Here is a 16,818-nt window from a genome sequence, read left to right as displayed (position 1 = left end):
ACAACCCCCCTAGGGGGTGTGTAGACCCCCCCTAGTTTTTGTGGACACCCCCCCTTGAATCCCCAAATTTCACTCTTGTCAGTCCTTGAATGGACCTTTTTCAGTATCGACCTGCGCATGCGCGGGCTGCCCGTCTGCTATTCTTGGCAGTAGCCTCGGGCAAAATAAACAAAAGTGCGCCCCCCGAGCTTGCTGTTAGCGTTGCACGTATTTATTTCCTTTTTTTCGACAGCTGGTAGCAAGTTCGTATGTGCACACAAAAAAGGCTTTCAAAGGAAAGGGGCAAAGTGGTTTGAGGCTGACCACGCGGCGAGCACATTGCTACCAGCCAGGGAGTAGCGAAAAGCGCTACGGAAGCTAATCCTGGCGTTTTAATAAATCGGGAGCGTATAATCGGTGCCTGATTTATAAGTGCTGCATAATTCGTGTACTACCTAAACATTGTTTCAAGAACTCAAATTTCGTCACTGGCCCTGGTAACAAGTTCGAAAATGTCCTTATACGTTGAAAAATGGCGAGAAATTAAAAAAAAAACTGAATACGGACCTTTCATGGTAAAAAATGAATTTCTCTAAATTTGTTTTTTTCTTAGATTGAATAGACAGCACCGCCTCTCAGGTGTGTATATATATATATAGAAAATGAAAAACGTACGTCACGGGGATGAGCGTTTGGTTAACAGACGTCTATTATTTAACTAGTGGGATAAAAAAAACAGCTTTTCTAGTTTATGACCCCCCCCCCCCCCGGGGCCATTGAGACACCCCCCCTTGATTCGATGCCTGGGGAAACCCCTGGCAGAGGCGGTATCTGGCAGCGTCGCTCACACGCTTTCAGCGCACGCGAGCTGCTGGGGATGCGTCGCAATCGCAGGGATCTGAAGTGACAATTTTTTTCTTTTATAATATTTGTAGGTGGTTCGGCTACAGCACCATTGCCGAAACCAGTATGCTGCGAACAACGCTCGAAGCCACGTTAAAAAAATTGGGTTGAGAAGTGTGGAGGGGCTATCGGCGTCGGCAAGAACGCATGCGTGTTCTCCTCGTTTCGTTTACCGCCGGCGCAGCTACACGGCGCTCTTATGCGGTTCGGCCACAGCTCCCGTGCTCCAATTACTTCTGACGGCACCTGTACGGAAAAGTCCTCATATAGAGCATGTTAATTTCTTCATAAATCGTCGTCTCTTGCGCGTATTATTTGTCTGTTTTTGTGTGGCGTAATTAAACTGCGTCAGGCAGCCATAATGTAGCGCTCTTTTAAAAACAGTACTCCCAGCTGTGAAGTATTCTTTTTCATGCCTGTTTCACTATATGCGATTCTCGAGCAAGCGAGTTCTTGTAGATTTACGGCAGTGGATCGCCATTAGTGCAGTTGTTGTATGGGACAATTGAACGGCGGTGCTCAACTGGTGGCGCCTTGGCGCCATCATAAACAAAAACATTGTTTTGTTTTCCTGTCGGTGTTCTACACCTCATCTGAGCATGCTCAGCTTACTCAACTGACCGCGACCAGTTCCTCACAACGGGAGTTCTGAAGAACGTCCAATTTGTCAGAAACAACCCCTAAATGTTATTATGTATGTATTTATTGTTCATTGGAAAGGGAAGATCCACCAACAGGCGTAAATTGTCTCGCCTAGGGGGCGGACACCGGAACGCCTGCTGGTGAAGGGGGGGGGGGGGGATAGCGAGGAAAGAATACATAGGAATAGGAGGATAGGGGAGAAGGTTGACATTATCATGTATATAACACACTGAATGTTACAGCAAATTACAGAATTCGGTCTAAAGGACAGGTCTCTATAAAGCAGTATGATGGCGGATCGTCACCCCCTCTCTAGATGACCCGTCAAGCACACCCTTTCTGGCTCCGAGCGGCTCCCTTTGGATGCCCGGATGATCGTCGTATCAGTGTGACTTCTTCAACTGCGCGTATGGTACCCCAATGGGCGTAACCAGACACAATTTGTTAAGCGAACGTTCACAGTGCAGTGAAAATATTCATATGAACTATCTTCCACTACCTTCTTTCCCATATCCCAGAACAGGGCTTATTGGCTTCAAAAGCTTGATCAGGGCTAGTTGGTTGAACATACTGAATAAATTTGAGGCGCTAAACAACGGGGACCAAACAACGGGGACAAACAACGGGGTCTGTGTCTACGTGTTTCTTTGGTCCCCGTTGTTTAGCGCCTCAAATTTATTCAGTATTATTGGCTTCCTAATAAAGCCATCCATTCCTGTCGTATATACAGACCGCGCTCGTCTACGTTTGAAATTATTTGCATATGTGTAGGAATTTATGGTCCCTATATTTACGACGTTGCGGGCATAAAACGTTGTTTTTCCAGCCTATCTTTGGCGCCTAAAACGCTCTTTTCTAATGCCTAAAAGTCCGGCCTCTAGTCATTGGACGTACGTACGTACACGATCAACTTGAAGCTGATCGCGGTAGCATCGGCGGGCCTTTGGATGGATGGGATATTTTGCCCGTAGCCGGAATTCCCGCCGCCTGCCGTCAGTGTCGTTCGATTGGCGGGCTGTTTCTGTGACGTTGAATTGCCGTCTCCGTTTTTTTTTTTCTTCTTTTTTTGCCGGCTGTATACCGGCTTGGCTCTATCAGGACCAGCTTGCGCCCCGTATCTCCCATTTGCACGTGGCCTGGGACTGCCACTGATAACCTGATGGCGTCGTCGCACGCCGACTCCGTCGAGGCATTCTTATCGGAGTCCCAACTAGGCTACCAAGCCCCCCGTATCGTTAATAAAGTTTCATTCATTCATTGGAGTACGGAACCTGCGCGGGCTAGATAAGGGCATGGAAACATTTTACGGCCAGTATGACAGACCTGCGGTAAGCTCCTGTGACTGGAAATCAGCAGCACTAAACCGTTCCGGATCTCGTTGCGAATACTATTGTGATATTATTTGAGACAACTAAAAACGGTAAAAAACCTTTTTCGCTGTTAATCGACCAGATTTAGGGGAAATCCTCAAGGTGGAGTAAGTTTCTGTGAAGGAAAGTTTTCCATTGTAGCCGTATTGCAGCATTGTGGAACTTTCCTTCGCAGAAACTTTTTCGCTATTCGAAAATCACAACTATTGCTAAATTAGGAGTCATCAGGGACCCTATTCTCGGATTAATTCACAGTGAATTCGCCATGTTTTTGCGTAAGCAAAACGTAAGCGATTAGTGACGTGTGCGCGTATAGCTATGTCAACATGCATTGGAGTCATTCCATGCCAAACGTCCCAGCCGTAAAGTCGACCACCACGGATTTGTTGAGTAAAAATTGTGGGTCATTCTCGCATGGCCCACAATGCTCCCTCAGTGTTCTTGTCCAAAAAAAAATTTTCGTCTTTTTCTAGCCGCCCTTAAATCTCCAGGGTTTAAAGCAAAATTACTTCTGTAAAAATATACATAAAAGGATCACTTCTTTTTCAATCGCCACCATGTTTTGTGGGCATCATATTGAGGTCCGGGGCGGGCTGCTCTATGCCGCATTTTAAAAATATTTCTGCTTTTTTTTTGCTGTAATTTTACGCCATTCGGAAAATACACGATGTTGAGCATTTTCAAACAATTTTAGCAAATACAAGCACATTGTCTCAGCCAAGGAAGCTATTGTTTGTGTATTTCATTATTGCGGACAATTTGTAAAAATATATTGACATTGAAAAAAGAATAATTGTTCGAGAAAACATTTGTCAAATTTGGAAAAATCTTCTTTCTGGCTCATATTCACCCCAAAACATAGCCCCAAAATTGCGTATTGTTGTGCTCGTAGTAAAAATATCAAATACAAGACTAGCACAAATGATCGTAGTTTATTTCAGAAAGTTTAATCAGAACAGTTTTTTTTTTCAGCAGAGAAAAAAAAAATATTTGAATTTGTGCACCGATGCACAAGCGTCTTCTCTGCATGACATGCGCCTGCCTGCATTTAAACCCGGTTCGCGCTGCAGGATTACCTTTCCCTGCGATGGTATTTCGTAGCGTCAGTACAGAAAAAAAAAAAAAAAAGATAATTCCCGTGTTGGCGGGATAATTACAACGTGGAGCTAGCGGTAGTGCGCCCATTATATGAGCATGTGCAACGCAATGGCTGGGTTGACATCAGATGTGCATTTAAAGCATTCGTTTATGTGATTCCCGCTAACGCATACAAATAAATCCGTGCAACTGACTACGCCGCCGTTTATTTCGTTCCGTGCAACTCGATGACTCCGCCGCTGTTTATTTCGTGGTGTTCGGCATTCTTAAGATACCACGTTACGTATGACATACCAGGTCTGATGCTTTAAATGCACGTCTATGTCCTGCCAGCCGTTGAGTCTACACGTGTTCATAGAATGGGTGCACCGCCGCTAGCTCCACGTTGTACTTTTCCCACCAACACGCAAATTATCCCGTTTTGACGAAATTGCATTGCAGGGAAATGCATTCTTTCAGCGCGAACGCGCTAGATCGCCTGTCTTTCATGCAGGCGGGCGCATCTCGTGCAGAGAACATGCTCTGGGTAACAACGTTGTGTCCAGTACTGTCGGTGTACAAATTCAATTTTTTTTCTCTGCTAAAACAAACTTTTCTGATTAAACTTTATGAAATTAGCGAACATGTCGAACAACCCGTTCGGTGACAAGTTAAGCCTATTCGCTTCGTGAAGGGACGCCCGCTGCTTGCTTAGGAACGAAATAAACTGTGTTTGCGTCGAACCTACCCTTACCAGTACATTGCCCGCGAAGAAATTCTGTCGGACGTCTTTAACATCTCCACTCGCCGTAATGTCTTCGACAGCTATCAGCCGCGCCAGGCCGAACGTACATGGGAGCTGCTTCGCTTGGGCCGGATGCGAGCAAAGTTCGAATGCCATCGCGATTCTTTATTAGCAACTAAGCAAACCAACTCTCGGCGAACCGCGATCTGTAACCACCGGCGCTTTTTTGCAGCGCGCGGTTCCGCGTTAGCGTCGACTCGGGCGGTGTCGAGCGACGCTTGAGCGGCAGTTGATACGGAGTGGCGTATAATTTATAGCATTTTGCATGCGCTTAAGATTATAAATTGTTCACACTTAATTACTTTTACCGCGGCGTGCAAGTAATGACTGGTAATGACCACTGGCAGCAGCGGCAGCGTGGAAGACACGTCGCTGAAATTTTTCTTCAAATTTTCGCAGCTGCCTGGCGACTGGCGGATCATCACTACGTCACCTGCTATCAGGGGTGAAAAATAGGAGCATATTCTTCGCGCAAGGCCAGTACATCGACCTCAGCAGATTCTACTTGACCTGCGCCGTGGCCTATCTCAAGCGGAGCACCACGCCTCCCTGGGCCCTTGCGCTCCCGGCAGCTATAAAGCCAGCGAACAACAACTCCTACCCACCACTGGCAGCAGCGGCAGCGTGGAAGACACGTCGCTGAAATTTTTCTTCAAATTTTCGCAGCTGCCTGGCGACTGGCGGATCATCACTACGTCACCTGCTATCAGGGGTGAAAAATAGGAGCATATTCTTCGCGCAAGGCCAGTACATCGACCTCAGCAGATTCTACTTGACCTGCGCCGTGGCCTATCTCAAGCGGAGCACCACGCCTCCCTGGGCCCTTGCGCTCCCGGCAGCTATAAAGCCAGCGAAGAACAACTCCTACCCACCACTGGCAGCAGCGGCAGCGTGGAAGACACGTCGCTGAAATTTTTCTTCAAATTTTCGCAGGTTGGTGTATACCTTTATCCTGTCCTCAAAGTATGTTAATTTTTCGCTCGCTGCTGCTGCTGCCACTTGCTGTCTGCGTGCCGTTTTGTTCGTAACTCGATCCCTACGCCCTAGCTAAGCAATAGCCATGGGAGAACCGGACACCATATGTCATAAGTGCTCGGATAATATTGATGTGAACAACTGTTTCATTCAGTGTAGCGAATGCTCGTGTGCATACCACCTAGGGGCCTGTTGTGGGCTTTCGGAGGCGACTTACAAGTCGAAAGGAGAAGAATACAGAAGGTCCTGGAGATGTCCTGACTGTCGAAAGCCCAAATCAAGTGCAACTAGTAGTAATGAAACTGAAGGCCTCCCGATTGCTGCATTGCTCCTGGAAATAAACAGAAAACTCGATGAATTGCTTCCCTTGAAGCAAACTGTAAACGACATAGAAGCATCTATCAAGCATGTGTCCGAACAGTATGACAAGGTTGTCGCAGATGTTACTAAGAACAGCAATGAAATCAAAAACATGAAAACGAGACTCTCGAAGCTTGAGGAAACAAAAGCAGATGTGGAACTTCAAAGAGTAACTGAAGCAATCAATGAACTAGAATACCACAGCCGCAAGCTAAATGTAGAACTACATGGCCTGCCAGTGAAAAACGACGAATGTCTGATGACCACGATGAATGAAATAGCGTCTAAACTGAACCTTCCGCTGCTCATTGAACAATCTGTTACGGGGCTTCACAGGCTACCGTCAAAGCCTGATAAGGTTCCCGGTGTTATCATTCGTTTTTCTTGCCTGTCAGCAAAGGAGCGGTGGTTTGCTAAACGAAAGGATCTACCGACAGCGCAGCCCGGCCTTTTCATGATGGAAAATCTAACAGCGTACAACCGGACCTTGCTAAAGAATGCAAAGGATTGGGCTCTCGACAATCAGTTCTCCTACGCATGGCACAGAAATGGAAAAGTGTTTGTAAAGAAATGTGAAGGCGCACGACGTCACCTGATCAAACATGTTTCCTACTTGGACCGACTGAAATAATGATCATGTCAGCAGTCAGAAATTGTACATGTTTACGATGTCTTGCCAAGACTGGGTAGATCCGTCTTGTTTCTTTAATTTTGTTGGCCCAGAACACAAGCGAGCCACCCGATGCTTTCACCTAAATTGTCAATCGGCAAAAAATAAATATGATGACCTAGATCTGTTCTTTAGTAGTCTCAGCTTCCAATTTGATTTTATCATGTTATCAGAAACGTGGTATGGTGAAAACACATCGCCCTGGAAATTACCTAGTTACCAATGTTTCAATCAATGTAGGACGGCGTCAAAGGGAGGAGGTATCAGCCTACTGGTCCGTGAGGTTTTTAACGTAAGTCGTGTTGATGAGTTTTGCCGTGTTACGGATGATTACGAAGTTTTGTCTGTTCTCCATGCACGCACTGTGTACTCTGTATTTTATCGTCCGCCAAGGGGAAGGATTGAATCTTTGTTGTTGTTCATTGAGCAGTTCTTGTCTCATATTTCTGACCTAAACTACAATGTGGTATGGGGTGGAGACTTTAATATTAATATGCTAGCCGAAACTCCAACAAAGCGTGATCTAGAAATACTACTCCAAACGTTTGGCTGTAGAAGCGTAATATCAGCACCCACAAGAGTAACATGCAATACGGAAACAACCATCGACCTGTTTATAACGAATTTTTGCCCAAGTATTATAAAAGCAGGTGTCCTTGCTAATACTGTGAGCGACCATATGCCAATTTTTCTTAGTGTAAAACGCCGACCGCCTCAAACGAAAGGGAACAGTGTTATGATGCAATCGATAACACCCAATAGTCTTGAAATGTTTAGCTTTGATCTCTCTTTTACCGACTGGCAAAGTGTTTATGGATCCCATGAACCCGACACTGCGTATGAAATTTTTCTGGACGAATTTTGTGCACTTTATGAAAAGCATTTTCCGCCACGTCCTATCCGAAACCACTCTTCAAAAATTAGGAAACCATGGATTACACAGCAACTGTATGTAAAGATAAAACATAAACAAGCCCTCTATAAAAAAATTTTGAAAACACGAGACAAGGCAGATTTTACTATATTCAAGCGATTTCGTAACCAGTTAAACAATGAACTACGTCATGCCAAAACTCGTTATAACGAAAACTACTTCGCCTCCTGTGCTAATGATAGCAAGCAGCTATGGAAAATTGTAAATTCCTTACTAAATAGAACGCCAAACAGCCAACCAATCACATTTATCAACAAAAATGGCCTCGAAATTTCTGGACAGTTACTACCTGACACGTTTAATGATTACTTTACCGAAAACAACGATTCTGTTACTAGCACGGATGCCTGTCGCTATATCTCTTCTGAATGCCCTGAAACCATATTTTTACGTCCGACAGATGTTAAAGAATTGACGGTTCTCTTTTCTCAATTAAGCAACAGCTCAGCTTGCGATGCTGATAACCTGCAAATTAAGCCCATTAAATATGTGTTTGACATAATTGCACCTATATTAACGCATATATATAACCTCTCTCTCTCCACAGGTGTTTTCCCACTCAAAATGCAAAAAGCTAAAGTACTGGCAGTGTTCAAAAAGGGTGACAGAACTAAGTTGTCGAATTACAGACCGATATCTATCTTACCGGTATTCTCCAAAGGTCTTGAAAAAATTATTTTTTGGCGCCTCTCGGATTTTTTTGAAAGTAAAAATATAATCACACATAACCAGTTTGCTTTCCGCAAACATCTGTCAACTCAGTCTGCCCTCCTTGATTTAAAAGAATCTATCTTAAAAAACCTAGATGAACGCTTATTAACGCTTGGTGTTTTCCTCGACCTAAGCAAGGCATTTGATTCTATTAGTCATTCACTGCTCCTTAAAAAGCTAGCTTGTTATGGTGTTCGCGGTGTTGCCTTAAAACTTATCGCTTCATACTTAGCAAATAGAACCCAGTATGTACAGTTAGACACCCCCTCAAAAATTAAACCGGTGAAAATTGGCGTTCCCCAAGGAAGTATATTAGGCCCTCTTCTTTTTAACATATACATCAATGACATAGTAAATGTAGATTATGACACTAGATACGTTATTTATGCTGATGATACTACTCTGCTATTTAAATCCAACAAAGTGAGTACCCTAATACAAAATGCAAACTCAGTGTTAAAAAGCATCCATGAATGGTGTGTTGAAAATTGCCTGAAAAGAAACACAGGCAAAACTAAAGCAGTACTATTCCATGCAATAAACAAAAACATCACAATTGAAGCAGATGTAACTTTGGCCTCCTCAAAAATTGAAATCGTGAGCTCAATGAAAACATTAGGCGTTTGGTTTGATGAACATATGACCTGGAGTCATGACGTACACTCTCTTGCTGGCAAACTTTCCCAAATCGTAGGTACACTTTTTCGTCTTTGGTACCTCCCTCGCAAAATCAAATTACTGATTTACAATGCCTTATTTTTCAGTTCACTAAGTTACTGCAACCTTGTTTGGGGTACAACATCAGCAACAAACTTAAATTGTCTCTTCCTACTTCAGAAAAAAGCAGTTCGAATAATTTGCAATAAACCGTACGATTTTCCTACAGAACAACTTTTCAGTGAGCTCAGGGTATTAAAAATTGTACAATTATTTTCTTATCGTTTGGCATTACTGTACAACAGGGAACAAAAAAATAATCTAAACTATATTTGTAACATAGCTTCTCTGGAGCGTCATAATACTTGCTACAACACACGATCTCCTGATTTCTGGCAAATACCCCAATCAAGAACTAATGATGGAGCACAAATGCTACGCCACAGATTACCAACCTTGTTAAATTATCTTATTGATCAAAACGTAAATCCTGGACCCCAATTAAACCTACTGGAATTTTACCTTCAGCAGTGATGTATACTTCGTCTTTGATTGTATTTCTTCCTAGGTATTTTTTGTAATCCTACTTCTCCCGCGTTTTTCCTGGCACTATGTGGTGACAAAAGTGTAACTTTTTTAACTACATTATACTGGTGATTCTTGTTTGTATTTTATTTCTGTGATGACAAGGATGTCAATTTCTTTTGATTACATTGTACTGGTGGTATTTGTTTGTATTTTTTTTAACTTCTCTTCCCTTCTCTTCTTTCTTTTTTTTTTTTTTTTTTTTCTCTTCTCGCTGTCTTGCTGCCCTGTGAGTCTACCGGGCTTTTGGGCTGGTCAAGTTGCCTGCGAGCAACTTTTTCCCAAATCGTCCGTCGTACTGTTTTTGTAAACTTTACGAAAAATAAAGTCATTCATTCATTCATTCATTCATTCATTCATTCATTCATAAAACTATTTATCCTTATTTTTCTTTCATCATCACTTCCTCTGGAGAAATGCATGCAAAGTGAGTGACCTCGGTCGCGGCGCCCGAAATCTGTGGCCGGTGCTCGCCGATCTGGTATATCTTCGTCTCGATTAAACTGAAGCGCTGAGTACGCACCAGCACGCCGCCTCTCTTATGCTTTAATTGGGTCATTTCAGATAAGATCGAACAAAGCATGGCTGGTCGACCTCTTCAATTCGCTTGAATATCTTTTACCTCATTCCCGCATGTATGTAATGTGCGGATTCACAAATATTTTCGGCGGAGAAAATTTTGGCCGACTGAAAAAAAAAAACAAAAAACAAATTGGAACGCACCCGCGTGAACCCCGGCCGTTACATGCCACTGCGCCGCGGCCAAATTTAGCGACGTCTGCCAAAAAGTATACTCATCAGACGGGAATGGTAATTTTTATGCTTAATCTACGCCGGGTGTATACATTTTGCCCCCAAATATCGTTGGCTAAAAAAAGCATATTTTTTGTAATAAATTTTCGAATCTTGCTCAGAGCGCATTTTGTTCTGTACTTTGTGGGCGAGTATTATCGTAAGTACTTGAGCTGGAGCGTTCAAATTTTAGTGAGGGCTGCTCCTGGCAAGCACAAATAAGGGCCGTAAATATCGTGTTTGTGCAAGCTACCGTTAAAAAGCAACTGGCGCATAAGTTTCAAGAAAAAAACGAAAACACTCCAAGTTATTAAAAAATTTAAATTATTAAAAAAAAACACTTCTTCGATTTTGCTTAAATTCTCCCCAGATGTTCACCTGTGCATGTACTTCAATGATCATTAAAACATGTTGCATTGTTTTGTTCCTGACGCTCCTAAAGCGAGAGAAAAAAAAAGCCTCGTAGGCCGGGTCTTCACCAGGTCCTGAGACACGAAACAGTGAGAGAAACTTCCACCGAATGTGCAGACATTTTATCATTTTTTTGGTACCATTTTACTGTTTTGATTTTTGTACTTGGTATGCGCCATATTTTTACTGTGGCCATGTCGGAAGCGTTCGCTGTAAATGTAAGACGCTTTGAAAAACGTTCGGTATATGTGGACGCAGTTTCAATGAGCAGCATAGAAAATTCGTTAAGTGCACCGAAATGTGGTCGTTATAACCGATAGATTGGTATATCAGGGATCGTTATATATGAGTTCGACTGTAATGCCAAAACCACAGGTTTTGGTAATACTGTCACAGTCTTCTACAGCCGACACCTGATTCATAGAAAAAAAAAAAACTTGCAAAAGGGGCGTAAAATTAGAATTGTATTATAATTCTTTCTCAAAAAATTAAATAGTAATTTTACGCCCCTTTTACGCGTTTTAATAAACAAGCTGTGACTTGTTGAAGAGAGTGCAAGGAAAAATGAAAGGAAAGGGGGAAGGCATTCTGATATTTCCTTCGCCACGGAAGGTGATTTTAAGTTAATTTTAAGTGCACAGCACTTTAGGGGCTCGCCTTGCCGTCGTAGCTCGCTCGCTGGACCCAAGTAAAGCCACACGGCGTTCCGTCGTAGCGGCTGTCATCGCGGCGTAACCTGCAGAGGCTTCGAAAGCCAAGTCATAGCGTTCGAAACTCTCGAACCACTGGCGCTTGTCATACATCTCCCCGTTGTTTAGTGCGAAGAAAGCTACAGGTACCTCTGAGGCAAACATATACGTAATTAACCGGCAGCGCCCGCGTTCATTTAGTTAGGAACGCTCGTTGGGTTGGTTTTTACGATAGTAAGCGAAAAAAAAAAAAACATTCCCCGCATTTCCCCGAGGGGAAGAATGTGAAAGTGCGAATGCACGAGTTGAATTTGCGCGGTTCGGTAATGTTCGCGAAAGAGAGATCACACACACACACACACAACTACAAAGAAAGAAAGATGCATTTATTCACAGACACCTATTTGTGTTGTCGTTGTACTTGATTGCTAGAGCGGATCTCAGCTTTGAAATTTCGTGTCAGTACTCCTTTAAGCGAGTGCATTAGCCCTTCTCACACCCGATTCCTAGCCAATCCCCCACGTGGGTATGTGCCATGTCAGCGGCCAGGCAGCGCGCGCCCATCTCCCCCCGTTGCCAAGGTAGACGAGGAGATTCCTGGCCAATCCCCCACGTGGGTATGTGCCATGTCAGCAGCCAGGCTGCGTGCGCCCATCTCCACGTGCGCGGACATCGCCGGTGGACGCAGGTTCAGGGTCGCTTAAGAAGTGCATTAGCACTTAAAAGTGGCAGTGCAACGCCGGCACGCGCGGAGGAAACGAAAGCACAAAAAGAACCCAACTCCCGCTGGCGCAGTTTCAGGCAGGAGGCGCGCGGGCATTGCGAAGGCGGGAAATTAGAATTGCATTGGGTGGTAGCAGTGAGCGGATAACGGCGCTGCATCCCATTATGGCGAATCACTGCTGTGCACGTCCAACAGCTTTCACAGTGAGTGGAAAGGCTTTAAGTTTTTTTTTATTATTACAACGCCAACTTTCCCGGGAATCCGCATACTCAAGGCTGTTTGGTTTGTGAGACCCGGGAAATCTGGTTCCTGTACGCTGAATGAAAAATGGTATTAAGTTTGTATAGAAATACACTCACATACACTCGTCCTTCCTTATTTCTCTGGAGACTGTGATGGAACATACCCGCGAAGGGGAATGACGCCACATTCTACGCGAAAAAGCCGAAGCTCAAGTCCAAGCGCCTGCTGATGAGTTGGAAGAAGAAGAGGTGAAGGAGGCACGGGCGCAGGGAGCGAGACCCCAGCCAGGGAACAAGGCGGACGGAACTCTCTCTTTCATTAACCTAGACCAAATTCTTTCTTCTGCTCCATTATTTTGCCTCGCTTGATTGATTGTAATGAAAACATAACTCTTCTTGGCCAATCCCCCTAAGTGGGTATGCGCCATTTTTCGGGCCACCACCACCACCCCCCAGCCAGGGAACAAGGCGGACGGAACGGGGCACGGCTCTGTGCGACCTCACGGCAAGACGTCCGGCCTACGTGCCACAGTGAGGCAAGGCCGTCGCCGGTCTCCGCTACGGTTCCGGGCGTCGCCGCCAAGGCCCGGGACATCGTCGCCAGCACGGGTCACCGTCGACCGGGCTCCGGCGTTCCGAACGGCGCGTGACCGGGCGCGAGGCGGGAGCAAGGCCGTTAGCGGACCCGGCTAAGAGTCTTCTGGCTTCGGAAGCTGCGGTGCCAACCTCAACGACGCGAACACCTCTACGAGGGCGACGTCGGCACCCGCGTCCCATACAACCGACTGTGAGCGTTCCCTGCCCTCGGGACGTTTACGCGGGGACGGTCGCGGACTTTGTAGTTGCGGGCGCCGGAGCGGGCCGCGTGGGCTGTTTTTATTAGCTGAGTTTCTCCATAACGCTTCGTGAATTCCCTTTTGTCATTGCTTAAACCCTCCGTGCTGTCAAGTCTGTAAATATAATGTCATTTCCTCATCCGCACCAAGAGCGTTCCCTCCGTTTCGTGTGATAAGGCCCATTTCATTACAGATACATTACTGGCATTAACTGTATATCTTTTGGGTGTGGAATTTGTGAAGCCCGTTCTTCATGTTGCGAATTCGCAGCAGTGGTGCTGCTGGGCGGAAAAACGATCCGTTTATCCTATTTTAACTGCTGCGACAAATTGCCGAATGCCAAGCGGGCCGCGGCGTTCACAGGAGAAGTTCGACTGTTCCAGGCATTTGACACTTCGCCGCAGCAATGAGAATAGGTCGTTTTACCGCACGACCGCCGCCGCAGCTGCTAATTCTCAGGCGAAATTGGCGCCATGCATAGAACGGGCTTGAGCGTCGCGAAAAATGAAACGCCCGTGTCCGATGAAGACCGATTAGTCCGGAGCCACGCCTCGTGTAGCTTCGGCGCGTTAACAGGCTCGGGTCGCCGGACTAACTTTTCTCCCGGGTTTTTAGCAGGACCCGGGCCGAATCAAATAATGCTTTGGTCGGGCCTGACTGACGGCTTGGGTTAGACCCGGTAAAGTGAATCAATTAAGTTCTCTTTAGTAGCAGAAGTCCTTCACGTTGGCTACGTTTATAGCAACGTCGTAGTCGTACGTCTGCATGCGAACTTACGCTAAAATAAATATTCCCGCTCTAGATAGTTTATTTTTAATAAATACTTTCCGCCAACAACTTGCAAATTTTACTGGCGAAAAAAAATATTTTGTTTAGTATCGATGGCAGGACCCGGGTTGTGACCCCTTGCTGTGTAAAATATAAGGTGTAAATGTGTTTTTTTTTTCCAGCTGGATTATTGAACCAGAAATTTCTTCTAGCTAGAAATATTCTAGCTAGAAATAGGCAGAATTGACACCGAGAAATTCAGTTTCTAGTTTACTTCCCTAGCATTTTTCAGTCCAGTTAGAAGAAAAAAAAACCCAAGCTGGAAGTAAACGTCTTTAGCTAGACCCAGAATTTTTCTAGTTAGAAGCTGCCAATTCCAGCTAGAATCTAATAATCTAGTCATAAATAAAGCCGGAAATTACGATTTCTTTAACGGTGTTGTTACACTTGTACATACTGTATATAAATGTTGCTTCGACTTTTCGTCGGCTCGAGAACTTCATCGCTTTGCTCTGCGGCGATAGCGGACGGAATAAGGCGACGCCGCTACACGGGTGACCGAGCTCGGATGGCCTGTCGCAACAGCGTTCAGCAGCAACATATCATTGCGATACTAATGCACGGTCTTTTCCCAATGTAGCAACCACGAAGAGACCGTTGCTGCTGGTGTTTTTATTATTCTGAATGGGAAAAGTGCGCGAGAGATTGACAAGTTGAAGGTGCGCAACAGAAAGCAGCCTCTAATGACACTGACCCTCTATGACAGTAATCAACAACGGAGTGGTCGAACTGTTTTGTCGTGAACCGGATAACCGAGATAACGGTTATCCGGTTTGAACCGGATAACTGAGATTCAAAAATAACCGTTCGGGTTCAGTTCCGGCGGAAATAGCGGTTCGGTTCGCGATTCGACATCCTGATTTACACGAAACCCTTTCACCCGATCGAGCGCGCGCAGGCCGAGAACACGATGCAGCTGCCGGCTCTGGTAACTGGAGCCTCGTGACCGGCGGCGAGTGATAAGTCGCCTTGGACGCATGCAGGTGCGTAGAGCACTGCACGGGCCCGGGCCGGCCCGAAAGCCCGGGCCCGACCCGGCCCGCGGGCCGGGCCGGGCCGCCCGAAGTCGATTATTGGCGGGCCCGGGCCGGGCCCGGGCTCAATGCCGCGGGCCCGGGCCGGGCTCGGGCTCGACGCCGTGGGCCCGGGCCGGGCTCGGGCTTGAATTCATAGTCACGGCCGTTAATAGGTTCGACGTGAAGTGTAGAAAAGAGCATCAAAATGAATATTCTTAGTTTATTTTTGCGCGCTTCTTGCTGTTAGTTGTACGCATTGTTTTAAAAACGTGTTTTGCTAGGTCTTATGGTCACTATACTGCAATTTTAATGATATTTCTTGTACAGCATCAAGATTTTCTATTTTGTTGTATAACATACCAAAGATACGATTACAAGGAATGCCCAAGAGGGGAGGGACTTAATTCAGACATTCTGGAGCTGTGCACCTATGTCTATGTATGTACACGTGTGTTTTAGATGCCGCACCAATCAAAATGCGGCTGCCATGGTCGGGAATCAAACTTGCGTTACAGAGAAACACCACCTCTTAACATCCACTCCAGGGAAAATATTTCAACGCGCTTACATACTCGTTGGTTCAAATGCGGATCGAAAAATGTCAGCAATACCAACTTGTGGCCGAGACAACCACTTGAAGTTGCCAAGAGTCTGGTCATCAAAGGTGATGATGTCTCTCGTGTAAGAATACGAGCTGTTATTACGCCGATGTGGCGTGAACTGCAGACGGTGCTAGCTAAACTATGTGCACTTTTAAACCCTCATTTTTTGCGTTTCAGTTCATGGCGTGCTTGTACAGACTAGATGCTCCGTCTGATCGCCCGGAATATAATAAACAAACTTTCTTTAGCGTCAAAGACCGGGCCTGGTCACACACGCGCGGGCCTTCCCTAGGCCAAAAAATAAATTACCGGGCCGGGCCCGGGCTTCAGATAGCGGGCCCGGGCCGGGCTCGGGCCAGGCCCATTTATGAATGCCCGGGCCCGGACCGGGCTCGGGCTAGGTGTTACGGGCCCGGGTCGGGCTCGGGCTTCGCGAAGCGGGCTCGGGCCGGGCTCGGGCCTTAAAATCAGGCCCGTGCAGTGCTCTACAGGTGCGTCCAAGGTGACTGAACGGGTCTTTATCGCTGATAAGACCCGTTCAGAGCTGTTCCAAGAAGACCCGAATCGTGCCCACGTTTTCGCGGAGGCGAACGTGCAAGGTACCGGAAACCGCGATATCGGCCTTTCTTTCCAGGTAGCGCTGAAAAGGGTTCTGGGGCACCCTACTTGACTGCTCCGATACTGCGGTCGAGCCTGGTGTCATTTATTTATTTACCTTAAAAGCCCAGAGGGCATTACTTAAGGGGGATACATAAACCGGGTAGTCAACTATACATTTGGTGAGGGATCTGTAACAAAGTGGGGAGTCAGCAGCACGTAACAAACTTCAAGAGAAGCGAGCACACATTGTCAACGCGCGTAATACATGAAAAAAAGGGCCCATCTCCCCGCGAGGGGGACTCGAGTAAATGCGTCGCATAGGGGGTGGGTGTATTGCGTTAACGTTTAGTGTTTGGGGAGTTGGTGGTAGTGAATGCGTTGTATCAGCAGCTTCTTGACGTAGTTTGAAT

At 45.8% G+C, this 16,818-nt stretch overlaps 1 pseudogene across 1 annotated transcript in view; it reads left to right on the top strand.

The window, feature by feature from the left end:
* The window catches only part of LOC144142435 (alpha-(1,6)-fucosyltransferase-like), a 57,298-nt pseudogene that overhangs the window by 2,893 nt on the left and 37,587 nt on the right, over positions 1 to 16,818 (top strand). Inside the window, exon 2 of the transcript XR_013316986.1 lies at positions 5,176 to 5,709. The product of XR_013316986.1 is annotated as an alpha-(1,6)-fucosyltransferase-like (transcript). The remainder of the gene's footprint in view (positions 1 to 5,175; positions 5,710 to 16,818) is intronic.

The sequence above is a fragment of the Haemaphysalis longicornis genome, unplaced genomic scaffold (assembly GCF_048455015.1).
Source record: "Haemaphysalis longicornis isolate Haplotype H1 unplaced genomic scaffold, Haemaphysalis longicornis Haplotype H1 scaffold_6, whole genome shotgun sequence".
Classification (NCBI taxonomy): domain Eukaryota; kingdom Metazoa; phylum Arthropoda; class Arachnida; order Ixodida; family Ixodidae; genus Haemaphysalis; species Haemaphysalis longicornis.
The sequence above is the reverse complement of the archived record's forward strand: the minus strand, read 5'-3'. Positions and strand labels throughout refer to the sequence as shown.